Source organism: Penaeus japonicus, unplaced genomic scaffold (assembly GCF_977035675.1).
Source record: "Penaeus japonicus unplaced genomic scaffold, GWHDUDI00000001_assembly GWHDUDI00000009, whole genome shotgun sequence".
NCBI lineage: Eukaryota > Metazoa > Arthropoda > Malacostraca > Decapoda > Penaeidae > Penaeus > Penaeus japonicus.
This window is the reverse complement of record NW_028234411.1, coordinates 37,347,868-37,352,867: the sequence shown is the minus strand read 5'-3', so window position 1 is coordinate 37,352,867 and position 5,000 is coordinate 37,347,868.

The following is a 5,000-nucleotide window of genomic DNA, read 5'->3' as shown; positions in this document are numbered from 1 at the left end:
CGGTGAATATGAACGAGAGAGAGAGAGAGAGAGGGAGAGAGAGAGAGAGAGAGAGAGAGAGAGAGAGAGAGAGAGAGAGAGAGAGAGAGAGAGAGAGAGAGAGAGAGAGAGAGAGAGAGAGAGAGAGAGTAAGAAAGGCGAGATGAGAGAGATGAGAGATGAAGAGAGGCAGAGAGAGAGAAAGAAACAGAGCTAGAGAGAGAGAGAGAGAGAGAGAGAGAGAGAGAGAGAGAGAGAGAGAGAGAGAGAGAGAGAGAGAGAGAGAGAGAGAGAGAGAGAGAGAGAGAGAGAGACCGAGGGAAGGAGAAGAGAGAGAAAGAGAGACAGAGAGACCGAGGGGAGGAGAAGAGAGAGACATAAAGAGAAAGGAAATAGAAAAGAGAAAGGAGATAAACAAGGTGAAAACAAACAAACAAACAAAAAAGTTTAGATAAGGGCAAATCGTAAGAAAACACTCTAAATCAGGCTTTGGTCCTGAGGTATTTATTATAAAAAACATGAAACAGGCAGACAAACCCAGTATTTAGGTTACAAGAATAATTTTTGCGGGGAAAAAAATACACACGATAATCATTTATAGCAGGAAATATAAATATAAACATATATGTGAATAGAATGAATGAACAATCATATATATATATATTTAATATATATGTCTAAGTCTGTGTGTGTGTGTGTGTGTGTGTGTGTGTGTGTGTGTGTGTGTGTGTGTGTGTGTGTGTGTGTGTGTGTGAGTGTGTGTGTGTGTGTGATCTTAGGGTGGATTAAAAGGACTAATATCCGATATAAGATCAATAACAGTTGTGTATTTGTACCATACAGTTACCCTTTAAAACTTACATTTCTATGTTATTTTGCTCTGTTGCTAGATGCAAGCACATGGTGTTTAAAAAGTCTACATTTGTCACAGTACAGAAACTCCCCAACTTAATTCTTTCATGGTCATCCGACTCCTAACAGTCTTGGGAGTATCTGCAAATTCCTCCCTGTTATTCAGTTGCAGATTCAACAGATAAGGGATCACTTCAATTGCAAACTCCCGTCACTGGTGTCCCTACCAGCTGCTCTTACATAACCTCTTAAGTCACTATGAATCACTACAAGCTTTCTATCACATGACCTCTGGTGTTATCCTGCTAATACATGATCTCTGGTGTTATCCTGTTATCACATGATCTCTGGTGTTATCCTGCTATTACATGATCTCTGGTGTTATCCTGCTATCACATGATCTCTGGTGTTATCCTGCTATCACATGATCTCTGGTGTTATCCTGCTATCACATGATCTCTGGTGTTATCCTGCTATTACATGATCTCTGGTGTTATCCTATTATCACATTATCTCTGGTGTTATCCTGCTATCACATGATCTCTGGTGTTATCCTGCTATTACATGATCTCTGGTGTTATCCTGTTATCACATGATCTCTGGTGTTATCCTGCTATTACATGATCTCTGGTGTTATCCTGCTATCACATGATCTCTGGTGTTATCCTGCTATTACATGATCTCTGGTGTTATCCTGCTATTACATGATCTCTGGTGTTATCCTGCTATCACATGATCTCTGGTGTTATCCTGCTATCACATGATCTCTGGTGTTATCCTGCTATCACATGATCTCTGGTGTTATCCTGCTATCACATGATCTCTGGTGTTATCCTGCTATTACATGATCTCTGGTGTTATCCTGCTATCACATGATCTCTGGTGTTATCCTGCTATTACATGATCTCTGGTGTTATCCTATTATCACATTATCTCTGGTGTTATCCTGCTATCACATGATCTCTGGTGTTATCCTGCTATCACATGATCTCTGGCGTTATCCTGCTATTACATGATCTCTGATGTTATCCTGCTATTACATGATCTCTGGCCATTGGTAATTCCTCTTTGCCTTTGAAGGACAGCTGATGCTACTTCTGTCGGTGATCCTAAAGCAATCTGGCAAGCGGCAAATGCACTTTTTTGCCCGTCAGCGCTGCGAAAATGTACATCAGATTCTTTGTGAGCGAGTTATTCAGCGACTTCACCTGTCAGTAGCATTGCCTTTAATCAATCAATGAATCTAAGTGTAGCTCGTCAATAGATGAAGAATAAAAGGATAATTATGATGATAATAATAATAATAATAATGTTAATCATATTGTTAATGATAATTGTCACATTAATAATGATGGTAAAAATAATAGTAATAATAATAATGTTAATAATTATGATAACAATGATAATGATAATAACAATAATAATAATAATAATAATAATAATATTGTTAATAATAATGATGATAATAATAATAATAATAATAATAATGATACTAATATAAATAATAATCACAAGGAAAACAACAATAATAACAATAATAACAGAAAATTGGTAAAAGCGTTGGGAGAATCACAGCTAACCTGTAAAACTTAGGATCAGCTGTGATCAAGCTATCTATAGCTCTCATCTGTCATAATTACAAATGTCGAAACCGTGCGCTGTTTTTGCCAATAGGATTTCCCGTCCATTAATCTAGACGAAACTTAATGTTATTAATGGAACAGTATTATATATCTGTGTTCTTCAGATCGGCAACGTGGAAGAACATCCATCGTCAATGCCAGATGGTGATCAGTCACGGATTCCCGATGGTGCTCTTGCGTAACGACTCTCCTTCGAGACTTTGGGTTAAAAAGTTAAAACAGATTATCGTTCAGAAGCAAACTGACGAAAAAGGTAAGGAATATCTTGAAAGACATTAACATGATACAAAATAAGATGAAAACAATCCAGAGGTTTGTATCAATTAAAGAAAGGCTGAGTATGACAGTTAATGCTTAATTGCAATTATTCAGCACTTGTACATATTCGAATAAAGCTAGATCGTTCACCTAGCGCCACCCTAGAGAGAGAGAGAAAGAGAGATAGATAGATAGATAGAGGGAGAGAGAGAGAGAGAGAGAGAGAGAGAGAGAGAGAGAGAGAGAGAGAGAGAGAGAGAGAGAGAGAGAGAGAGAGAGAGAGAGAGAGAGAGAGAGAGAGTAATTTATACAGAGTAATTATAATTTTCACTTATCATCATGATATTCATACATATATCTATATATAAATACATCCATGCATACGTGATGTATGCATTTGTGTGTGTATGTATAAATATATATATATATATATAGATAGATAGATAGATAGATAGATAGATAGATATATGAATAAATATATATATAAATATATATACATATATATACATATATATACATATATAGATAGATAGATAGATAGATAGATACAGATAGATAGATAGATAGATATATCACTACCTCTTTTCAACACCACCAATAACGGGGAAGGGATACTTCGGGCAACCAAAACGTTTAGAAGCTACACTATGATCTTCGCAGCTTCCTTGGTTATCCAGTTGAAATATATGTTACGGAGAAGAGACGCTTACGCTCTGGGCACGTTCATTTGCAACACACACATTTCGCAAACTCGTAAGCTAGGCAACCCTTGGACGCTTGTTCGATTGCTAGACTGTTTTGTTGCTTGCACATGAGATCTCATACTCGGACTTCTTAAAAGCCTACGGCACCGAAGAAAAAAGTTTGTGATTGGCTGAGCATCCCCCAAGTATGCGTTATCTCACGTGCACACCACACAAAGTTATCAGATTGGCCCGAGAAGAGGACCCTCTTCAGGAGCATCAGCGTAATAATCGTCACGAGCCCGGTCTTGGAAAATTAACCCTTTCGCACCTTTCCTTATAGCCTACGGTCCTGCCTCTGAAACGAAAGGTATCTGAAACCCTCTCCAGAGTTGACGTTTAGCCGGTCTAGCTTCTTTGGCGCTTGAAGGGGGCTGGTTCCTCGCTGTTTGCTCCTTCGGAAAAGGGACCTCGAGCAGCCATTATCAAATTCCTTTTTCGAGTCCAGCGTGGCTACTGTGATCTGCGATCTATGGTAATCGGATTATAAATGGCGGATGCACTGAATACTCGCTCATATAGAATGTACTCCTGCTTGAATCTTTTTGTTTGTTTTTTTCTTCTTATCAATATCATGCTCATGTAGAGTGAGACACTACATAAAAATTCAACATTTGAATACATCAAAAGACGTAACTTTCGAATTACACCTTTTCTTGTTCTTATCTATCTACACGGACAAACATTAACTTACGTTATGAATTAATACAGCAACTCGACTATGCACCAATTAAACATTCATCTACTAAACATATCAGCTATATCGGTCACGTAACCATCTATTGCCGAATGCATATAAAATATAGGACGGTCACATTCCTTCTTTTTAACCTATAACACTAGAAATTTGACAAATACGCGCCTTGGTTCTTCAATACACTCAGCCGCTTGTCTAATTAGGTTCACTTGGCACGGGTGTTTATGAGTTGACCCAATTGCCTTTTTTATTCAAAATTAATGCCAATAATTTTTTTCTTTTCTTTTTTTTTCTTTTTTCTTTTGCTCCTTCAGATACTCTATCATGGCCAGTCGCTAAAAAAGAAATGAAAACATATACTGTACTATGTTTATCTTGATTTCTTCTTCTTTTTTTCCTTATTAATAAAAAAGGGGGAAACAATCTATATTACAATATAAGATATAAATGATCTAAATAAATTTCTATCCACAGAGAAATTTCATTTGATGTTCAAATGTTGGCACAGAGATGTATTTCTAAAGGGGCTTATCTCAAATATTAAATCTTATACAATTACAGATGAATCTGTTTTTCCACCACTCTTTTAGAATATTGTACTATAAACATTACATATGTATGTATGAGTATATGTATATATATATATATATATATATATATATATATATATATATATATATATATATATACATATATATATATATACATAAACATATATATGTATATGTAAATATATAAATAAATATATATATATATATATATATTTACATATATTTACATAAATATACATACATACATATATACATACATATATACATATATATATAT